At 44.9% G+C, this 24,377-nt stretch overlaps 1 non-coding gene across 1 annotated transcript; it reads right to left on the reverse strand.

Moving 5' to 3' along the window:
* Positions 1-19,820: 19,820 nt before the first annotated feature.
* LOC120105725 (small nucleolar RNA R71) lies at positions 19,821-19,927 on the reverse strand. The gene has a single exon (XR_005508042.1). It is a non-coding gene; the product is annotated as a small nucleolar RNA R71 (small nucleolar RNA).
* Positions 19,928-24,377: the final 4,450 nt, after the last annotated feature.

Genomic DNA, 24,377 nt, shown 5'->3' on the forward strand with positions numbered 1-24,377 from the left:
GTCCTTTGCCTGACGATCCCAGCATCTGCACAGTAGTCCTCAAACTCCCTGCTACAATACTCACCACCGTTGTCCGATCTCAGGCATTTCAACCTCTTTCCTGTCTCGAGTTCTACCATCACCTGCCATCTCCTGAAGACCCCAAATACCTCTGACTTGTGCTTCAAGAAGAACACCCAAAGCTTCCTAGTAGCATCATCAATAAAAGTAACATAGTACTGAGATCCACCAATGGAAGAAACTGGTGCAGGCCCCCACACGTCCGTGTGCACGAGATCTAGCTTTTCTTGCTTCCGAGGTTTACCTTCTTTGTTGAATGAAACACGCTTCTGCTTTCCGAGAACACAATCCTCACAGAAGTCCATCTCAACACTCCTGAGACCCTGCAGCTTTCCCAACTGGTGCATCACCTCCAGTCCCTGATAACTCATGTGCCCAAGTCTACAATGCCATAACTTGGTGTCCACACCTGCTGCAACAACTCCAATAGAGTTCTCCGTGCCGTTGGTGACATAAAGTGTCCCAACCTTCTTGCCACTAGCCACCGTCAACGAACCTTTGGATATCTTCCACTGATCAGCTGTGAAAGTAGCCTTGTACCCCTGGCTCGCCAACTGTCCAACAGAAATCAGATTCCTCTGCAGTTGAGGTACGTGCCGTACGTCCTCAAGCTCAAGTGAAGATCCAGAAACCAACTTCACTTCCGCGCTTCCCCTTCCTTGTATGGTGCAAGGCTCTCCATCCCCTAGGTAGACTTTGCCAAAGTCTCCCTTCTCATATCCTTCAAGAAGCTTCCGTTGGGATGTAGCATGGAAAGACGTGCCCGAGTCTATCACCCAAGACTCGTCACAGGTAGACAAAGATAGAACGAGGGCATCCATATCACCGTCTTCAGCAAGATTTGCCAGATCCTTGCTGACTCCTTCGGTGTGGTCGCCTTGCTTCCCTTTAGGAGATTTGCAATCCCTCCTAAAGTGCCCCGTCTTCCCGCAGTTCCAGCACTTCGCTCCCTTGTTCTAAGGTGCTCGAGACCTGCTGGATCTCGACTTCGAGTCGCTTCGAAATCGACCGTCCTTCTTTTGTCTTCCCCGGTCAGAGGTGTTTAGTGCACTTCCAGACGACTCCGTAGCTCCAGAAGATTTCCTTCTTGCTTCTTCACTCAGAAGCACTCCCACAACGTCATCAAAAATCAACTTCCCCGTTGCCGAAGAGTTGCTCACCACCATCACCAGGCCCTCCCAGCTATCAGGCAATCCGGAGAGGATTAGCAATGCCCGAATCTCATCGTCAAAACTAATCTCCACTGACTCCAACTGGGCCGTGAGTCCATTGAACTCGTTGAGGTATTCTGCTATGCTGCCGCCATTTTTCATACGAAGATTAAACAACCTCTTCATGAGAAATACCTTGTTTGATGCTGAGGGTTTCTCGTACATCCGCGACAATGTTGCCATCAACTCCATCGTCGTCTTCTCATTTTTGATGTTGAATGCCACTTGGGATGCAAGTGACAATCTGATGGTGCCGAGCGTCTTCCGATCGAGGACCTCCCAGTCTTCATCGGACATCTTCTCTGGTTTCTTTGCTCTACCTCCAAGAGGTAAATAGAGATCCTTCTGGTAAAGGTAATCTTCTATTTGCATCTTCCAAAATCCGAAGTTCATGCCATTGAACTTCTCAATTCGCAACTTTCCTTCATCCGCCATTGCAGAATAACCAATAGCTCTGATACCAATTGTTGTCGGCGCCCCGCACCGGAACCCACTCACACCAGCGCCGCCACCGACGTCGGACAAGCAAGAGAGATACAAACGGATAAGCACTCTCTCGCTCCCTCGACTCCGGACTCAAGGATCACCTCTTCGCTCCGCCTACGAAGGGCAAAAGATTACCCCTTGGTATCAGTAGGGTAAAACACTTGAGCACCGCAACGGATTATCAAAGATCAAAGGAAGAAGAAGGAAGAAAATAGCAAAGCAAACACAAAGATGTAACGAGGTTCGGCTACAAATAGCCTACGTCCTCCACCGCTCCAAATCTCAATAAGGATGAACTGATTACAGAGATAGCACACATCCGAACGATCACAAGCGATCGATCTACAAGAGATTCACACAGAATTCCCCTTGCACAAGAAGTAGGATCCCAATCCTCTTCTTCTCTAGAACCCTAGCCTCACAAACAAGAGTCTCTCTCAAATATACGGCCAATAATCCTACCCTAGGGCTCTCATGAGTCCTATATATAGTCTCAAGACTTCAAATGATCATAGCCGTCGAAACGCCACCAAAAACACCAAAAGAAAATCGTCCGTACGATTTTTCGCGAGCCCGAGTCGACTCGGCTGAAGTCCGAGTCGACTCTGGCACGTCTGAACAACTTCCAGTTTAACTGGCACGATCTCGAGTCGACTCCACTGTATCTCGAGTCGACTCGACGATGCTCCGAGTCGACTCGACTGTAGTTCGAGTCGACTCTGACAGTCCAGACAGAAACATGGTTTTTGCGGCTTTCTCCTCTCGGGTCGACTCGACAGACCTCGAGTCGACTCGACTGTTCCCGAGTCGACTCGACTGAAGCTCGAGTCGACTCCGACAGTCCGCCAGACAGAAAACTATGCAGAATTGATTTTCCTTCAATTCTCTTCATCACCAAAGGTCTCCACATACCCCAACAGTATAGAAATTAGGTAAAAATATATACATATATATATATATTTTAATTTTTTTAAATTATTATTATTATTTTTTTATAAAAATGAACACACTTTTTTTTAAAAAAAAATAATTTTTTTTTTTTGGGATGAAAATCAAGATGAAGACCCCCAAACATAAACCTGACATTGTGAAGTGAAAACGAATGCAAGAGATGCAAATAAAATGAAAAATGCTTAAAAATACTTAAAAATATCCCCAAACCTAAACCTAACATTGTCCTCAATATTAAAAAAATTTAAAAGAATTGGGTTGCCTCCCAATAAGCGCTAAGTTTATTGTCTTCAGCCAGACACAGTGCATCCTTAATTATTTTGATAAACAGGGTTCGTCAAATTAAGGGATTCGATCAATTGCCCATCGGTAACACAGTCCACATAAGGTTTTAACCTTTGACCATTGACTTTTAAAACATGTCCACCATTGAGGTGTTGGATCTCTACTGCACCATAAGGAAAGACCTTTTTTACTATGAATGGTCCATCCCACCTAGAGCGAAGTTTACCCGGAAAGAGTCGCAACTTGGAATTGAATAGCCAAACCTTTTGACCAGGTTCGAAGGACTTACGGTTAATATTTTTATCATGAAAAGCTTTAGTCCTTGCTTTATAAATTTTAGCATTTTCATAAGCCTCATTGCGCAATTCTTCAAGCTCACTTAGTTGGAGTTTTCGGTGAGGACCAGCTACTGCCATGTCTAGGTTAAACTTTTTGATAGCCCAGAAAGCTCTATGTTCAAGTTCTACCGGTAAGTGACAAGCTTTTCCAAAAACTAATCGGTACGGAGACATGCCAATAGGAGTTTTGTAGGCAGTACGATAGGCCCAGAGTGCATCATTTATCCTTTGAGACCAATCTTTCCTATCGGGACGTACCATTTTTTCTAAGATGTGTTTTAACTCCCTATTGGATACCTCGACTTGTCCACTCGTTTGGGGATGGTATGGGGTAGCAACTTTGTGGGTGATGTTATATTTGCGAGCCAAAGCCTCGAAAGACCGGTTGGAAAAATGAGATCCCCCATCACTGATGATGGCTCGAGGTGTGCCAAAACGACAAAAGATGTTTTCATGTAAAAATTTAATCACAACCTTGTAGTCATTAGTTTTAGTGGCGACAGCTTCTACCCATTTTGAAACATAATCAACCCCTACAAGAATATATTCGAAACCAAAGGATGGTGGGAAAGGGCCCATAAAGTCAATACCCCATACATCAAAGATTTCTACAATTAAAATAGGATTGAGAGGCATCATATCTCTACGGAAGATGGTACCCATCCGTTGGCACCGTTCACAAGTTTGGGAAAAGTTATGGGCATCTTTGAAAAGTGTGGGCCAATAAAATCCACTCTATAAAACTTTTGCTACAGTTTTTCTACCTCCAAAATGTCTCCCACAAGCTTGTGAATGGCAGAATGAAAGAATACTTTGAAATTCGCATTCGGGAACACATCGACGGATTACTTGATCGGGACAATACTTGAATAGATCGGGATCATCCCAATAATAGAACTTTACTTGTGAAAAGAATCGGTTCTTGTCTTGAGTTGACCAATCATCAGGAATTCGTCCTATGGCAAGGTAATTTACTATGTTTGCAAACCATGGCGTTTTCATTCCTTGTACCCCAAATAATTGTTCATCTGGGAAAGCATCATGTAAGGGTGAGGTATTCTTAGAGGGCTCAAGAAGAATCCTAAATAAGTGGTCTGCTACGACATTTGCAGTTCCTTTCTTGTCACGAATTTCTAGGTCAAATTCTTGTAGTAAAAGAATCCATCGAATCAGACGGGGTTTGGTGTCCTTCTTTGCAAGAAGGTGTCGAAGGGCAGCATGATCAGTGAATACGGTAACCTTGGATCCTAATAGGTAAGATCGAAACTTGTCTAGCGCGAATACTACAGCTAGCAATTCTTTCTCAATGGTGGTGTAGTTCAATTGTGCATCTGAGAGTGCTTTACTAGCGTAGTAGATGACATGAGGTACCTTATCTAGCCGTTACCCTAAAACTGCCCCAATGGCATAGTCGGATGCGTCACACATCAGTTCAAAGGGAAGGGTCCAATTAGGGGGCCGTATGATAGGTGCAGTGGTTAATTTCAAGCGAAGTGATGAGAGTACAAAAGTATAATTTTCATACTATCATAATTAATATTATAGCTGATCTTTATTAATAAAATTAATTAATTAATGCTTTATCTGTGTCTGAGTGCATGTAATTCAAAAGATCCTATAATGCTGGATTTTAGCCCAATGCCCGGTAGTTCGAGCTCAACAAATTCTTAGCGTCTCATCTGAGCCTCACGTCGCCCGTCATCCGCATGCAATCCATATCACTGTAACCACATGTTTCAGCTAGCACAAATGCCCGCATCGTGGAGCTTCTTAGCATCATCAGAACCGTCCATGTGGCTTTCCAAGCATCATGGTATCTCCTCCATGGGACCTAAATCAAACCCAAGGGACCTAAGTCAAACCGGCTCTTCAATTCAAGCCACATCTCATTCATGGTTTCGGATTCCCCTGTTTCAAGAATATTCAGCTGCATTCCTTTCTTCCCATCATTCATCTATACTCAAAACATCAACGGCAGCAAAGGGAAGAAGCCAAACCGTTTGCATTCCAGCTTTTGCGATCTCCCAAAGTCAATTCAACTTCATCCAAGCGTGCAGCGTGCGACGGAAGAGGAGGAGGCCAGCAGCCATCGGGAGGAGAAGAATCCCAAGCCGAGTTCTCCACTTCTTTTCCATGAGTCTTCTTAACTTCCCAACGTCAACATCTGGAGCTTCCCAAACTTCTGCAACGTCCCAGCATTCATCAGAGTCCTTCCGTCTCCCCCGTTTCTTCTCAGCTCATCCACAAATCCAACATCAATGACTGCAGCTCAAACTTCTTCAATGATCAACCTCCCAACGCCGAAGAGTCCCAAGCATTCAAAACCAATCCGTCCGCAAGCCATCTGCCTGTGTCGTTTCCATGTTCAACGCTCCCCATCCATTCGGGTCGTCCCAGCAGCGTTCCAGCTTCTCCATCCAGTAAAGGTGTCTATAAAAGGGGATTGATCTTGCATCAACGGGAGGAGCCATCCGGAGGAACCATCCGGTGGAGGCAGAACCAGCCGACAGAAGAAGAGGAGAAGAGCTGACGGAAGAAGAGAGGTTAGCAGCCGACGGATCTAAGGGGAAGCCATCCGGAGCATCTTCTCTTTCAATCTAGGCAGCCGATGGGAGAGAGGAGAAGAGGACAGCTAGAGGCCAAGGGAACCAGGAAGCTCCCTCTTCCGATCTACCTTCTCAGCCGAACAAGAGAAGGAGGAGAAGCAACGGGAGGAGAAAACCCAAAGAAAGAAAACAGAGCACCCTGTTTTCTTAAGAGGAGAAAGAAAAAAAAAAGGGATTTATGTTTATTTATTTACTCTATACTAATCCTTTTTATAAAATTGCTTGCATCTCATATGGATAGCTAAATATCTTTTAGCCAAGGCTAAGGAAAAGCCTAGCATTTTCTTCATGTATTTCATTTAATCATCAATGGGATTTTAACGTTTTTGATTTAATTTATGGTGCAGAAAATTTATAGAAATTATTTGTTATTTCCTCCGGGTATAACAGATGCTTAGAAATCCCTGTAGTTTAAAATAGAATTACTGTAATGCTGCCCATAAAACTAAATCTATTTAACTGAGATAATAGATGATTTTAAGAAAACCATGATGAAGTGCTAGGCTGAATCCTGATGCCTTAGTTATATTTTGTCAATCCGAATATTATTTAGTGTTGCCCAGATAGACAACCCAAGAGGGGGGGGGGTGAATTGGGTTTTAAATTAATTTGGATAATTAAAACGTTATGGATGATTAATTAAAAACTATTGCAAGTTATTTAATTAATGCTAAGTGCTGTGAGTGATGTGAGAGGAAGAAGAGAAGAGACAATCCAATGCAAACACAGAGTTTTATAGTGGTTCGGAGCTACCCCTTGCTCCTACGTCCACTCCCCAAGTCTCTCTTGGGAATTCACTATAACCCCCTTGGATTACAGCCGGTTGTTTTGCAAGCTCACAACCAAACTTGTTGTTTTACGAGCTCACAATGAACTCGGTCGGTTTTCCCAGGCTCACCGACTAGAACCAACCCCGATTGTTTTCCCGGGCTCACAATCAAACCCTTACACACGTTGGTTTTTAACTTGGCTCACCAACCAACCTTAAACCCCTTGATTCAATCCCCCGATTGAATCAAGTAAATACAAGAGATAGAAGAAAACAGAAAATAGCTTCTCAAAAAGCAGATTTAAAACAATATAATCGTAAAGGAGTTAGAAGCCCTCAAACGCTTTTAAGCTGGTGAAGAGGTATGGCTTCTGGAACTCCGGTCTCCTCTTGAAAGAGTGGTCGACTTGAATGCAGGAGGAGGAAGCTTTGATTGTTGGGAAGAAGTTGTTGGAGCAGTAAATGCAGATCTTCCCTTTTTCGTTTAAGAGCACTTGGAGAGCTTGAAAACTTGAATGCTTGGAGTGGAATCTCTGTTCTCTCCCTTGCTACAGTCCTCTGTGGCTATTTAAGCCAACCCCCACGGAAACTAGCCGTTACTCTGCTTTTTCTGGCCGTTCTGCACACTCTGCGCAGCCTGACAATATGACCGTTGGTGGGTTGGAGTCGACTCGCGCGATCAGGAGTCGACTCGGCTGTAGCAGGAGTCGACTCACGCTTTTCCAGAGTCGACTCGGCAACTGTTCCAAATTTGAATTAAAGTTGCAGTCTTGACTGGGAGTCGACTCGTCTTGACCTGGAGTCGACTCGCCAACTTCTGGAGCTGACGTGGCAATTTTGGAGTCGGCTCATCCACTGAAGTCCGTGGATCCAAATTTGAATTTTGTCCACTCGAGTTGACTCGACTGTCCTGGGAGTCGACTCGAATCTCAGAGCCCGAACTCCCGATTCTCTGTCTTTTGGCTCATCCAGTCTTGGAGTCGACTCGAACTTCCTTGGAGTCGACTCGGCTCTCAGTTTCCGAAAGTTGGTCTTCTGCCTTTTGACGTGAAGCTTGTCTCGGAGTCGACTCGAGCTGTCTGTGAGTCGACTCGAAGCTCAGAGGCAGTAACATGGTCTTCTGTCTGTTGATGGTCGCTCAGTCTCGGAGTCGACTCGCGTACTGCGGGAGTCGACTCGAATCTCAGAGTCCGAAGGTCGTTCTCTGACTTTTTCTTTGTGTTTCTCTTGGAGTCGACTCTTACTACCCTGGAGTCGACTCGTTGAACATTGGAGTCGACTCGCGCACTTCGGGAGTCGACTCGTTGACAGTTTCTGAGTTGAAGCTTTCTGTCCTTCTGTCTGTTCTCAGTCGGAGTCGACTCGTACTGATCTGGAGTCGACTCGAGCTCGTGCCAGTGAACTTGATACGCTTGGAGTCGACTCGTGATACTCGGGAGTCGACTCGAGTCTCAGACATTGGTTCATGCAGACTTCTTAACTTATCCAAAATACTATGAACCAAGTCTAGAAACACTTGGACAGGATTTTCACTGAAACACTCAATTGAATTCATTAGTAATCACAAGATATACTCAAATGCTTTGAGCTCATCAAAATCAAATGGGGTTTTAATCAATCACTCCACAATCTCCCCCTTTTTGATGATGACAAAACTTTGAGTATATGTAAAGTGAATTGCTCATAAAACAATGAAGTAAAATCCATAAATGAATTCAAATGTCTGATAATTTAATTTATCCAAGTTTGAAAGGAGTGAAACATTAAATTTCGGAGTTAAAGCTCCCCCTTTCATTTGGAATTATATAAGCCTTCATATTATGCAATCAATTGTTCGGCTTATATGTCATTAATGATTTAGCTTGATTAAAATTCAGATTCTCCCCCTCAACATATGCATTCAACTATGTTTTGATTCTCTGAATTTCCTTTTAATGCTTTGAAGTTTTTGAACTGAATTTTATCTTTTTAGAGGGAAAATCTGTCAATTTGTTCTTGAGTAGGATTCAGCTAATCTCCGAATATCCCTTGAATAGATTCTGGAGATTACTCCATTAGGAGCCCCAAAAGAGAGATAATGAGCCTCGAGGGACCGAATCCACTTAGAACAAATTTGTGTGTGTTATTAAGAGTTTATCTTTTTATTTATTTCCATTGATTTCTTTTACATATTTTTTCATATTTCTCCCCTTTTTACATATTTTATACATATTTCTCCCCCTTTTTGTCATCATACCAAAAAGGAGGTAATCACACACAATCAATGGCACAACCAATCATCAAATGGCACATAATTGAAGATAAAATGTCTACTCATTGTATTGATATGAATGTGAATACATGTGAGAATACAATAAGTAAAGCAAAGCAAGACAAAACACAACTCAAACACATCTATGTCCTCCTCGAGGATGAAGCTCCCCCTCTCGAGGATGCATCTCCTCCTCTGGAGGGTGTGGCTCCTCCTCTCGAGGATGTGGCACCTCCTCTGGAGGATGGTGCTCCTCCTCTCAATCGGCTCTGCTCCATGAGGAGGGTGACTGCATCTGTCACATGTCCGAGCTGCGTGATAATAGACGTGGTGGCTCTGCTATGTGTAGTGGAGAGCTCTGTCACCGACGCCTGAAGTCCAGTCACCGATGTCTGTAGTGCGTCCAGCTTGTCGATGAGTACATTCGACAAGCGCTCGGCCCCCTCGGTGGTGGTGTGCATGTCACGACCTATCTCCTCTCGCATCTGTCGAGTGGAGCTCGTGACCTCACTCATGCTATGGAACTGGGCCTGGACCAAACTCCGGATATTGTAGATCTCTTCCCGTACATGAGCCGTCATGTCAGTCACGGCTGTCAAGGAAGGGACCAGGGCAGAGGAAGTGGGCGCAGAAGAGGGAGCAGGCACCGAGCCGCGGATCTCCCGAAGCAGCTCGTCCTTCAGATCTCGGACGATCTCCTGCCGCAGCTCCCGGAGCTGCTCTGTATCAATACGGACCTCCATAGATGGTGGAACTGAGGAGGAAGGTCCGGCAGAGGTGGTAGGAGCAGGAGGAGTGGATGGGAGGTCTGGATGGTCTGGAAGGTCTGGGTAGTCTGAATCTGGCTCAGGACTGGGTGATGGTCTGGTGGTCTGAGCAGTGAGAGTGGACTTCCTAACCCAGATCCCTTCTCTCTTCCGAAACCCCATCCTGTGCATAGTCCCCGTACATAAGCGATCAGTCCATCGCAAGGCACGAGAGGGTTCCCTCTCAGGAATGGAAATCTCGTACTGCCTAAAAAGAAGAGTGAATAACATCCCGTATGGGAGTGAGAGCCTAGGTCTATCTAGGGGCTCACACATATACCTATAAATGAGCTTTGGGAAGTTGATCGGGGTGTCCTGAAGGATATAAGACATAATAGCTAAGTCCCTCTCATTCACAAAATCAAATCTCCCTGTCTTAGGGAAGATGGACCTGGACAGAATGCTCAAAAGGATTCTCACTTCAATAGGAAGTGAGCTAGCAGATACCTCATCTAGGGGGGACTGAGGTGGATGCCCTAAGACGACCGTAAGGGCCGCAACTCTATCCTCAGGGTGTGCGGGAGCCACCCCTACTAATGGAAGGTGAAGGATATGGGCAATGAGGTCCTCTGTGACACGCAACGGGACACCTACTACCGTGCCCTCGATACCTCCATCTCCCCGATGGACGGTACTGTAAAACTCTTGAACTAGGCCAGGATAGGTGGGAAGGTCCAAGGTGAGGAAGTACTCTAGGCCCTGGGCTCTAAGCCTATCGCCTATGGTGAACCCCTCCCGGGAGAGATAGTCGAAATCGACAAACCTCCCGGAGGTGACGGCCTTCCCGGCCAACGGCCTAACGAGAACCACCCTAGGCGGGGAACGATCCGGAGGTGGTTGCCTCGCGGGATCGTGCCGCGCCTTGGAGCGCCGCTCGGGACCGGCCTCGGGACGGGACCTCTTCCTAACGACGGTCTTACGAGGCATCTTGACCTAAACGGGAAGAAAAATACCTAGAGGACGGTGAAGGGTCGACGGAGGAAGCTTGGGACGGACCGGAGACGACCTAGGAACGGACGAAAACCCTAAGAACCGGTGAAAAATCGACGGAAAAAGGGTTGGAGACGATCGGGGACGACCTAGGAGTCAGCTCTAGGGCTTTTTGAACAGTGGCGGCTTGAGAGAAAAGTGTTTTCGAAACGACAAATCTAGGGTTAAAAAGTCGGATCCCGACTGCGAGTCGACTCCCCTGAGTCGCGAGTCGACTCGACCTCGAGTCGACTCCAGAATATGCGCGAGTCGACTCTCCTTATGCGCCTGTAGACTTCGAGTCGACTCCCGACAATGTGCGAGTCGACTCCCCCTCAGCTGCCATCTTTGCGAGTCGACTCCCGCAAATGCGCGAGTCGACTCCCCCTTAGGAGCCGGCTCTGAAACTTACTCGAGTCGTCTCTAACCTTGGCACGCACCTAAAAGTCATGCTATAACCGTGCCAAATGAGGGAAAATCACCTAATTGGGATCTGATTTGATGATCATTGAATGTAAACTCTATTTTAACCGTATTCTAATCATCAAAATCAATTAATCTGGTGGAAACTCCCACTAGGATGGATCAATCACTCCTAATCCCCTCCTAAGCACGCTAAACCTCTCTTCACTTAGGAGTTTTGTAAAAATATCTGCTAATTGATTATCAGTGCAAACAAATTGGAGTGACACATCACCATTCAATACATGATCTCTTATGAAGTGATGTCTTATCTCAATGTGTTTAGTTCTTGAATGTTGAATTGGATTTTTAATTAGATTTATGGCACTTGTATTATCACAATTAATGAGAATTTTATCTTGTTTAATGCCATAATCTTCTAATTGTTGTTTAATCCACAATATTTGAGCACAACAACTCCCGGCTGCCACATATTCAGCTTCTGCAGTGGATAATGCAACCGAGTTTTGTTTCTTGCTAAACCATGAGATTAGGTTTTCTCCTAAAAACTGACACGACCCGCTGGTACTTTTTCTATCAAGCTTACATCCAGCGAAGTCTGAATCTGTGTACCCTATTAAGTTTAGGCTAGATTCTTTAGAGTACCATAGCCCTATGTTCTTAGTTCCTATTAAGTATTTAAAAATTCTCTTAACTGCAGCTAGGTGTGATTCTTTAGGATTAGCCTGATATCTAGCACACATGCAAACACTAAACATAATATCAGGTCTACTTGCAGTAAGATATAGTAAAGATCCTATCATACCTCTATAAAGTTTTTGATCTACAGATTTACCTGATTCATCTTGATCTAATTTGCATGATGAGCTCATGGGGGTGCTGATTGATTTGTTTCCTTCCATATCAAACTTCTTGAGCATCTCCTTGACATATTTTGCTTGATTGATAAAGATGCCTCCTTCAGATTGTTTGATTTGAAGCCCGAGAAAGTAGTTCAGCTCTCCCATCATGCTCATCTCAAACTCACTCTGCATCAAATCAGCAAACTCTTCGCAGAGGCGATTGTTAGTAGCACCGAAAATGATATCATCAACATAAATCTGTACTAATAGCATCTCCTTATTTTGCTTTTTCAGAAATAATGTTGTGTCTACATTTCCCCTAGAGAATTCATGTTCTAATAGGAATTTACTAAGTCTCTCATACCATGCTCTAGGTGCTTGTTTTAATCCATAAAGTGCTTTGTTCAGTTTATACACATGATTAGGGTATTGATGATTTTCAAAACCAGGAGGTTGTTCTACATACACTTCCTCATTAATATACCCATTTAAAAATGCACTTTTTACATCCATTTGAAATAGTTTGAAATCCTTAGAGCATGCATATGCTAATAATAGTCTAATAGCCTCAAGTCTAGCTACGGGAGCAAAGGTTTCATCAAAATCTATGCCTTCTTCTTGATTATAACCCTTTGCCACTAGTCTAGCCTTATTCCTTATAACAATTCCATTTTCATCTAGCTTATTTTTATATATCCATTTTGTACCTATAATTGGATATTTAGAAGGTCTCTCTACTAGATCCCACACTTTGTTTCTAGTAAATTGGTTTAGTTCTTCTTGCATTGCATTTATCCAATTTACATCATTTTCGGCTTCTTCTATATGTTTGGGCTCAAAGTGTGAAACAAAAGCTAGATGGTTATTTAGATTTCTAAGTGAAGCTCTAGTCCTAACCGGTTGAGATGGATCATCTAGAATGAGTTCCTTAGGATGCCCGTGAGCATACCTCCAAGCTTTTGTTAGCCCATGATCCACAATAGCCTCTTGGCTTGATGATTCTCCTTCAATCAACTTTTGATTATCATCTTGTAATCCCATCTCATCTATCTTTTCCTCAAGTATTTCAACATCATCATCAAAATTAACTTTCTTACTAGAGGAGATGTCACTAGAGTCATCAAATACTACATGTATAGATTCTTCTATGACTAAGGTTCTTTTATTAAATACTCTATAGGCTTTACTAGTTGTAGAATAACCTAAGAATATTTCTTCATCCGATTTAGAGTCAAATTTACCTAGATTATCTTTCCCATTATTATGAACAAAACACCTACATCCAAAAACATGAAAGTAATTAACTTTTGGTTTTCTGTTTTTCCAAAGTTCATAAGGTGTTTTCTTTATAATGGGTCTTAACAAAACTCTATTTAATATATGGCAAGAAGTATTAATGGCTTCTCCCCAAAAGTACTTAGGAAGGTTACTTTCACATAACATAGTTCTAGCCATTTCTTCTAGTGTTCTATTTTTCCTTTCCACAACTCCATTTTGTTGTGGTGTCCTAGGTGCTGAAAAATTATGGGTTATCCCCTTTTTACTACAAAACTCCTCAAATGACTGATTTTCGAATTCGGTACCATGGTCACTTCTAATAGCTATTACTGAGTTATCTCTAGCATTGGTTACTTCTTTATGGAATTTCTTAAAGACAGAAAATGCTTGATCCTTATGTGCTAGGAACATGACCCATGTGTACCTAGAATAATCATCTACAATGACTAGACCATATTTATTTCCACCTAGGCTTGTTGTTCTAGTTGGACCGAATAGATCCATGTGTAATAATTCTAGAGGTCTAGAAGTAGAGACACATTTTATGGATTTAAATGAGTTCCTAGATTGTTTGCCAAATTGACATGCTTCACATATTTTGTTCTTTTCAAATTTTAATTTTGGCAAACCTATCACGGAGTCTCTTTTAACTAGTTTAGTTATTGTGTCCATGCTTGCATGACCTAACTTACGGTGCCATAACCAACTAGCATCATTATCTCTAGTTTCATTTACAACTAGACATTGGTTATGTTTTGCAAGATCTTCTAGGTCTACAACATATACATTTCCACGTCTAATTCCTTTAAAAACTAAACTATTATCATTAGGATTTGTTATAATGCATAGTGATGGTTTAAACATAACATCATATCCTATATCACATAATTGACTAATACTTAACAAGTTATGCTTAAGACCATCAACATATCTAACATTATCTATAAAAGTAGAAGGGGTGATTTGAACTTTACCAATACCAATGATATGACCTTGGTTGTTGTCTCCAAAAGTCACAACACCTCCCTTCTTAGCTTCAAGGGTGAAAAATTGATCTTTATCACCCGTCATGTGCCTTGAGCAGCCACTATCCAAATACCAGCGGTTTTTGTTGACCTTGGCTGCAAGACACTCCTACACAAGCAAATCATGTCATCTTAGGTACCCAAGTTTTCTTGGGTCCTTCATGGTTAGTCAAGTTGGTTCCTTTTGGAACCCATACCCTTTTAATTTTTCTTTTTGTTTTACTTTTCCTATAGTCACATGCATTTGCCTTATGTCCTATAGTTCCACAACAAAAGCAGGTTATTTTCTTAGTTTTAGTTTCTCCAGCTTTAACAAAGAAGTTACTAAGAAGTTTTTGTTTATTTCTTGGTTTATACCCTAAACCCGCTTTATTAAATACTGCTCGTTGACTATTTAGTATCATATTTAACTTTTCAGAACTATACGTAAACTTTTCAACTAAAGATTTGTATTTTCCAAGTTCTTTAGTTAATGTTTGATTTTCTGCTTTTAAATCATTTAGTTCTTTTGTAAGATCCTTGTTTAAGATTTGTTTATGGTTTTTAAGTTCTGAAAGTTCCTTAGTTAGTTTTTTATTATCTTTTGTTAAGTTGTTAGTCTTCTTAATTAAGAGTTGATTGCTTGTCTTAAGTTCTAGATTTTCTTTGGTAAGATTATCTTTATCCTTAATTAATGAATCATGTTTATGAATGTAAGTTTGGTTAGTTACTTTTAGTTCTCTGTTTTTAACATTTATATTCTTATATTCAATCATTAATTCATTAAACGCATCATAAAGTTCATCAAATGTAAAATCAAAATGCGTATCGGAAGTTACCTCGTTTTCGTTGGCTATGAAGCAGAAATTGGCCTTCTCTTCTTGTTCTTCATCCGATGATGAAGATGATGCGTCGGAGTCCGATAGGGTGGTGACAAGGGCTTTCTTCTTCTTCTTGTACTTGCTGCCCTTCTTTAGTAAGGGACACTCAGCTCTGATGTGTCCCGGCTTTTTGCACTCATAGCACTAAATCCCCTCATTTTCTCTTTCCTTACCTTTGTCCTTGCGGTAGGAATTTGAGGGGCCTCTCCTTTGATGATAGGACTTCTTGTGGTTGATAAATTTCTTGAACTTGCGCACAAGAAGTGCCTCACCACCATCTTCCTCATCTTCTTCTTCTTCACTACTGCTACTGCAAGATAAATCTTTGTTAGATGAAGTAGACTTTAAAGCTATTACCTTTTTCTTATGGGAGGACTCTTCCTCGTTGTGTTGTTTCATGGTGAGCTCGTGCGTCATAAGGGATCCAAGAAGCTCCTCAAGTGGTAGCTTGTTCAAGTCCTTGGCTTCTTGGATTGCCGTCACTTTAGCTTTCCATGACCTTGGTAGACACCGAAGGATTTTCCTGACAAGCTCACTGTTAGTATAGTTCTTGCCAAGGCTTTTTAGGGCATTGACAATATCAGTAAACCTAGTGAACATGCATGTGATTGTTTCATTTGAATCCATTTTAAATAGTTCATATTTATGAACCAAGATGTTTATTTTGGATTCCTTGACTTGATTCGTTCCCTCATGGGTCACTTCAAGTCTGTCCCAAATTTCTTTTGCAGAATTACAAGTTGAAACCCTATTGAATTCATTACGGTCTAAGGCACAATAAAACACATTCATAGCTTTAGAGTTTAATTGTGCCTTCCTCATGTCATGTTCATCCCAATCCGTTTCTAGTTTGGGTACCTTGACACCATCTACATATATGGATGGGATGTATGGGCCATTCACTACAATGGTCCACATCTCATAGTCTTGGGCTTGGATGAATATTCTCATCCTAGCCTTCCAGTATGAGTAGTCGGATCCATTGAAGAAAGGAGGTCTTTGGGTGGACTGACCCTCAATGTGAGAAGATCCAAATGGGGTTGTCATTTTGATCTTTTAACTCTTGAGTGGAAGAGTTTTTGGCTCTGATACCACTTGTTGCCCAGATAGACAACCCAAGAGGGGCGGGGGGGTGAATTGGGTTTTAAATTAATTTGGATAATTAAAACGTTATGGATGATTAATTAAAAACTATTGCAAGTTATTTAATTAATGCTAAGTGCTGTGAGTGATGTGAGAGAAAGAAGAGAAGAGACAATCCAATGCAAACACAGAGTTTTATAGTGGTTCGGAGCTACCCCTTGCTCCTACGTCCACTCCCCAAGTCTCTCTTCGGAATTCACTATAACCCCCTTGGATTACAGCCGGTTGTTTTGCAAGCTCACAACCAAACTTGTTGTTTTACGAGCTCACAACGAACTCGGTCGGTTTTCCCAGGCTCACCGACTAGAACCAACCCCGATTGTTTTTCCGGGCTCACAATCAAACCCTTACACACGTTGGTTTTTAACTTGGCTCACCAACCAACCTTAAACCCCTTGATTCAATCCCCCGATTGAATCAAGTAAATACAAGAGATAGAAGAAAACAAAAAATAGCTTCTCAAAAAGCAGATTTAAAACAATATAATCGTAAAGGAGTTAGAAGCCCTCAAACGCTTTTAAGCTGGTGAAGAGGTATGGCTTCTGGAACTCCGGTCTCCTCTTGAAAGAGTGGTCGACTTGAATGCAGGAGGAGGAAGCTTTGATTGTTGGGAAGAAGTTGTTGGAGCAGTAAATGCAGATCTTCCCTTTTTCGTTTAAGAGCACTTGGAGAGCTTGAAAACTTGAATGCTTGGAGTGGAATCTCTGTTCTCTCCCTTGCTACAGTCCTCTGTGGCTATTTAAGCCAACCCCCACGGAAACTAGCCGTTACTCTGCTTTTTCTGGCCGTTCTGCACACTCTGCGCAGCCTGACAATATGACCGTTGGTGGGTTGGAGTCGACTCGCGCGATCAGGAGTCGACTCGGCTGTAGCAGGAGTCGACTCACGCTTTTCCGGAGTCGACTCGGCAACTGTTCCAAATTTGAATTAAAGTTGCAGTCTTGACTGGGAGTCGACTCGTCTTGACCTGGAGTCGACTCGCCAACTTCTGGAGCTGACGTGGCAATTTTGGAGTCGGCTCATCCACTGAAGTCCGTGGATCCAAATTTGAATTTTGTCCGCTCGAGTCGACTCGACTGTCCTGGGAGTCGACTCGAATCTCAGAGCCCGAACTCCCGATTCTCTGTCTTTTGGCTCATCCAGTCTTGGAGTCGACTCGAACTTCCTTGGGGTCGACTCGGCTCTCAGTTTCCGAAAGTTGGTCTTCTGCCTTTTGACGTGAAGCTTGTCTCGGAGTCGACTCGAGCTGTCTGTGAGTCGACTCGAAGCTCAGAGGCAGTAACATGGTCTTCTGTCTGTTGATGGTCGCTCAGTCTCGGAGTCGACTCGTGTACTGCGGGAGTCGACTCGAATCTCAGAGTCCGAAGGTCGTTCTCTGACTTTTTCTTTGTGTTTCTCTTGGAGTCGACTCTTACTACCCTGGAGTCGACTCGTTGAACATTGGAGTCGACTCGCGCACTTCGGGAGTCGACTCGTTGACAGTTTCTGAGTTGAAGCTTTCTGTCCTTCTGTCTGTTCTCAGTCGGAGTCGACTCGTACTGATCTGGAGTCGACTCGAGCTCGTGCCAGTGAACTTGATACGCTTGGAGTCGACTCGTGATACTCGGGAGTCGACTCGAGTCTCAGACATTGGTTCATGCAGACTTCTTAACTTATCCAAAATACTATGAACCAAGTCTAGAAACACTTGGACAGGATTTTCACTGAAACACTCAATTGAATTCATTAGTAATCACAAGATATACTCAAATGCTTTGAGCTCATCAAAATCAAATGGGGTTTTAATCAATCACTCCACATTTAGCCTTTAGTTTTTGTTCACTGTCAAATCCCTGTGGATTCGATCTCGGACTCACCGAGAATATTACTTTGCTACACCCTATACTTGGGGTATCCTACGTTTAATTTCCCTTTTTAAAAGAGCAAGATTAAAAGCGTAGCAAGTTTTTGGCGCCGTTGCCGGGGATTTGCAACGTGCGAACGAGAACAAGGCTGCAAATTTCAACTCTTTATTTCTAGTTCTTCAATTTTTCTTTATTTTTAACACAGCTGAAATTTCAAATTTTTTCAGATTCAAGGGCGACACAAAGCAGGACCAGTAACGAGGAAGATCAAGATCACATTTTTGGATTTCCGGAGTGAACGAACTCCGGCCGTGAGTATTTAAATTAATTTTTCTGTTTTGCTCATACTAGTCCTATTTTTCCTAGATTAGAATTTTACTCTTGTTTTAAAAAATTAAAAAAATTATTATTAATTAAAATAATAAAATAATAAAAAGAAGAAAAAAATAAAAAGAAGAAAAAAATGTAGCTAGTTTGCTTGATCAACTATTCAAACGCAATTTAATGTCATGACATAAAATGTTAAAAATCTTCTTGATTGTTGCATATAGTATAAAGCATTTGCATAAAATAATCTAAGGGCTGAACCCATTAACAAGATAAGGTCGGGATTTCATCACTCGTCCTTAGCCCAAAAATCATCCAAGTGCATAAATATCCTAAGCCTAATTAAAATCAACTAGACGTTGGCCCCTAAGGATAATCGAGCTCAATAGGACGGAGACCACTGAAAGTTGCACCAATTTCGCTCTATGACCCCAGTCGATGTCTAGGCAAGCTTTGTCCCTCTAAGTGATTAAAGGGAGACAGTTTCTGTTCGAGAAAAGTGGTTTTTAAGTGGGACCTTTGCTATACGCATCGTGACCCCTCCACTTACCTGGGAGCTTACCTGGTCGACTAGGTTATCAGACCGAATTGGAGGCTTAAGTGTACTCTTCAAACCAGTTAGGAGCTGTCTAGAAATTTTTAGGAAAACATTAGAAATAAGGGTGCTATGCTTTGATACTGTTTGATTGTGAATAATTTTAGTAGCAGGGTGTCAATATTCATAGCTTTAGATAATATTCATACTCATCCAAAACTCTAAAAAATATATATATATACAAAATAAATAAATAAATAATAATAATAATAATAATTAAAAAAAAGTCGACTGGTTAATTGGTCAGTATATGCGGTTGTGGCAAAGAGATAAAATGAATAGATTATTTCGAGTTGAATCAAAAGATAAAAATTTAATTGTTCAAAATTCAAATAATCAAATGGAAGATAATTGTAGTAATCAGGGAGATAATGAATTTCAAGATGACTTACCTATTAGAACGCTTCGTGATTATCTACAACCCACTAGGACCAGTACCCCATCCTGTATGGTTATTCCTACTGCTGCGGGAGCTTTTGACATGAAACCAGGAATAATCCAATTACTTCCAAAGTTTCACGGACTTGATTCTGAAAGTCCCTATTTGCATCTGAAAGAATTTGATGAAGCATGTTCAACACTTCATTTTAATGATGTCACTGAAGAGGTAGTTAAGCTTAAGTTATTTCCTTTTTCTTTAAAGGAAAAAGCTAAGTCATGGTTACACTCCTTAAGGCCTAGGACCATAGCTACCTGGCAAGAAATGACAAGAGAATTTTTAAAGAAATTCTTCCCAACACATAAAACAAACACACTTAGAAGAAATATCATGAACTTTGCACAAAAAGATGGAGAAACATTTTTTCAGTGTTGGGAAAGATTTAAGGACCTTCTCCTTGCTTGCCCACATCATGGATATGAAATTTGGAGGGTCATTAGTTTCTTTTATGATGGTTTGTCCTCCAATATGAGACAATTTGTAGAAATGATGTGTAATGGTGAATTCATGAGTAAGGAACCAAATGAAGCTTGGGATTATTTTGATCTTTTAGCAGAAAATGCACAAGCTTGGGATACAACAGATAAAAATGAAAAATCAAAAATAGCACCTAATGCAAAAGGAGGAATATATCTTATTAAAGATGATAATGATGTCAATGTAAAAATTGCTAATCTGACTAGGAAGGTTGAAGCCATGGAATTAAGCAAAGCCAATATAGGAAAAGCACAAACTATTGTTGAAAGTATATGTGGAATTTGTGAGAGTAATGCACATGTAACCAAGGATTGTCCTACAATCCCTGCTTTTCAAGAAGTGTTGCATGATCAAGCAAATTTCACCAATACTTATAAAAGACCATTTCCAGAAACATATAATCCTAGTAGGCGAAACCATCCTAACTTTAGCTGGAGACATGGACCCACTGCCAATGAATCTCAAGGAAATTCTGTTCCTACTCCTTATGTGCCACCACATAGGAAATCCCTTGAAGATACTTTGCAAACCTTCATGCAAGGGCAGACTCAAATAAATCAGAATACAATGTGTTGCTGGTGGTCCAAACCGAGAACGATTGGCACGGCGGTGTGAACGGAATTCCGTTTGAGTTGCCTTGGTTGGTGTTGATTGCGCTCCACCTTCCACCGGGAAACCTGCAAGCAAGCCTCGCACCACCACTGGGGTAGTGGGGGCCCTCCGACGATCAAGTCAGAGGAGATTGGAGAAGAAGGAGAGATAATAGTAGCCAGTAAGAGAATGCACTGGAAGTTCTTGCTTACCCCCCTCCCCTTTTCCTCCCAGCCGCATATATACCAGGCTGGGGGGTCTTTCAGGGGGGTTCGTCATCGTGGGGCACGATGGAGCTGCCACTGACACGGCCGTTATAGGGCGTCGTGGGCAGCGCTAGGTACGGCCATGACAGGGCGTAGTGGAGCTCCGCCTTGTACGGCTGTTACAGGGGATCGTGGAGCAGCGCCAGATACAACCGTTGCAGGGAGTAGTGGAGCAGGAGGCTGCGGCGTGCCTCTGGGGAATAGCCTGTCGTTGTCGAGAGATGTCCGACTCGGGGTCGGGCTGCGGAGCCGAGGATGTCCGACTCGGGGTCGGATTGCTGGATCAAGGGGCAGCCGACTCGGGGTCGGGCTGCGGAGCCGACGATGTCCGACTCGGGGTCGGATTGCTGGATCAAGGGGCAGCCGACTCGGGGTCGGGCTACGGAGCTGAAGATGTCCGACTCGGGGTCGGATTGCTGGATCAAGGGGCTGCCGTAGTCTTCCTGGGCGTGCGTGCCGGTCACGTGGGGCATGGTGGCTAAGTTCCCCCGTAACAGTAGCCCCCCACTTCCGAGCCTGGAACCAGAAGGGGAACGGGTGAAGGGAGTGATGCTTCGGGATTGCCGCCATCCCTCGGAGAGGCGCGCGCGCTTCGAGCTCCCCGCCTTCTTTATGGCGTATGGCGGTTGTTGCTGACCTGGCAGTCTGAGGATTTTGGCGGACATCCTTCCTTAATGGCGTCGATTCGCCTTTGGGGCGCGAGCGACCCTTCGGCAGCCAGGCGTCCTCTGGCGTCACCGAGGCGTCACCCACCTTTCCGCCTATTTAACCGGGGGCCCTCCTCCGTCCGCCTTTTTCTTTACAGACATCTCCGAGTTTCTCCTTTGCGCTGCCGTCATTGCCGTCGGACTGTTCGCTTGCTCCTCCTTTGACGCTCTCGGAGCCGTTCTTCCTTTTCTTCCGGTGAGTTGCCCCATTCTTCAATTTAAGGCTCTCCATACTTTCTCCTTTTGTATTAGGGTACTCCAGTCGTTCCGGTCCTTTCCCCCTTCTTGACCCCGTCCTGACCGTAGATTCACTGGCCATTAGGGATGGGCGAAGTGAGAGCAGACCGCATTAAGTCGGAGCTGGTCGCTGAAGACCTAGATAGGTTCTTGGCTCGATACCACCTTCCCGAGGCCTGCAATGTTACGCTCCCGGGGCCTGAGGAGAGGATGTCCCATCCTCCTCCAGGGAAGGTCGCCATCAATGAGGGCATTCTTCAGGCCGGGTTTCGCTTTCCCCCCTCGGACTTAGTCGTTCAGGTGCTTCGGGGTTTAAGAGTGGCGCCGACGCAACTGGTGCCGAACTCATGGCGCGCCCTGACGGCCTTTCAGGTTCTCTGCCGCATGCACGAGGTTTCCGCCACCTTGAATGTCTTTTGGGAATGCTACGGCCTGAGCGGCCACCCCCAGGACAAAGGGTGGTGGTGCTTTGCGGCGCGGCAAGGGTGCGGCCTCGTCAAGGAGGCTCCTACCTCCATTCACGGCTGGAAGGGGCGCTTCTTTTTCGTTGACGCAGATCCCTCTTGGGGAATCAGGGCTACCTGGGAGACGCCGATGAAGTCCCCGATTGGCCTATCGAGGTTGTCGAGGGAGGAATCCGATGGCGTCGCCGTCTTGAAGGGGTTGGTTGCCGAGGGCCGGCTCCCCCCGGTGGCTCGCCTTATTTCCGAGGATACCTTGGTGAACGTCGATCTGAGCTCGGTCTCCGCTGACCGTGAGCCCGCCACCATTTCTTTTTTAGCTCTTTTCTCCTATTTCGTTTCTTCTTTCCTTCAGTTTCTCAGCCTCCGACCATCTCGTCCTTTTTGCAGAGATCGACGACATCATGCGGTCGGACAAGGCAACGGCTGTCGGTAGGACGTCCCTACTGGAAGCGGTCCGGAGGAAGAAACGAGCTCCTCCGAGCGGGGCCCCTCCGGCGAAGAAGTCCCGCCGGCAGGCGACTCCGACGCCGACAGACGGGTCCGGACCCACCGATCAGGGGGACGCCGCGGGCGCAGACCGGCAGTTGACGCTGTATCAGCCCTCCGATGCCGAGACTACCGTTTCTCCGGAGGCATCACCCGGGCGCGCCCGAGATGGACGGGTCGGACGTGATCGGTCCCCAGCCCAGCCTTCGACTCGGTCGGCTCCAGATGATACGAGGAGGGACGCGCCGAGGCCCCGGCCGAGCGGGACCCTGTCAATTCCAGGGGCGGTCCCCGCCCCGAGCATGGTCAGCATGACTCTTCCCCAAGCGATGGGTAAGGGTAAGGCTGCAGAACCACCGTCCGACTCCGGGGAGAAGTCGGGGTCGGCCTTCACTTTCGCCGGCGCCCGAAACCTCATCGAGACGGTGCTGCTGGAGAAGGACCGCAGGCGGGTCCGGGAGATGAGGGTCCCTGACGTTGGGGCTGCCAGCTGCGTCTGTCTCATGTCGGTGAGTGTTCTTTTGGTCGCTTTCATCATTTATAGGCTCTGTTGATCCCCGCCTGACGCCCTCGTTTTTTCTATCTCTTAGCTCGCCCAGTACATGATCCGCCTAGAGGAGTGCTACGAGGAACAGGCGAGGCTTCTGGCGAGGGCCGAGAGCCAACTGAAGGCAGTAGAGGAGGGAGGTCAGGCTGCGGCGAGGAGGACGACCAGGGACCTCGAGATGAGGCTCCAGGTGGCCGAAGAGCGGGCACTCGGCTTCGTCACCCTCGAGAAGCAACTGTTGGAGGCTCAGGAGCAACTCAAGGTCGCCTCGGGTCTCGAGGGCGAGATCAAGAAGGCGGAGGAGCGGGCCGAGAAGCAGTCCCGGAAGGCTGCCGACTACCGGGAGAGGTGGGAGAAGGCCCAGCGGTCAGCCGACAACGCCCGCAACCGAACCCGGTCTCTTGAAGCCAAGCTGGGCGAATTGGAGTCGGCCTTGGAGAAGTCCCGCACGAGCGACCAGGAGCTTCATTCGCGCCTGGAGGAGGCTGAGGCTGCTCGTATTGCTGCCGAGGCGAAGCACAAGGAGGCTCAGGCTGATCTGCTGAGGGTCTCCTCCGAGGCGGATGACCGGATTGTGGCGAAGGTCTTGGAGGCGAAAGCTCAGATTATGGAGCGGGCAGAGGCGGCGCTGGCCGAGAAGAGTGCGGAGATCGGGCGTCAGGCGGTACAGGCTTATCGTCAGTCCGCCGAGTTCACCCGTGATATGTCGGAGGCGGTACAGGCCTATCGTCAGTCTGACGAGTTCGTCCGTGACATGTCGGACACGGGGTCCGACTCCTTTGTCTTAGGCTTCGAGGAAGGCCTGGCAAGGGTGTCGGCTAAGTACCCCGAAATTGACCTGAGTGGGATCTCCCCTCTCGACTCCCCTCCGGCGCCATTGCCTGCTGATTCTCCAACCGTCTCCCTACCCCTTGCGGACGTGCCGGGCGTTCCCGACCCGGGGGTTCCTCCAAGCTGACCCTCTGTACTTTTCTTTGTGTGTTGGCGTTTTGCCAAGTTGTATGGGTCTCGGCCCTGAAACAATGAAAGTTAATGCAAATAGAGTTTCTTCATTTCACTTTCGTCCTTCTTCTTTTTAACTCTTGGTAGCGTTT

The sequence above is a fragment of the Phoenix dactylifera genome, chromosome 6 (genome assembly GCF_051530095.1).
Source record: "Phoenix dactylifera cultivar Ajwa chromosome 6, Ajwa_hap1_PhDact_Kaust_v1.1, whole genome shotgun sequence".
In the NCBI taxonomy this organism is placed as follows: domain Eukaryota; kingdom Viridiplantae; phylum Streptophyta; class Magnoliopsida; order Arecales; family Arecaceae; genus Phoenix; species Phoenix dactylifera.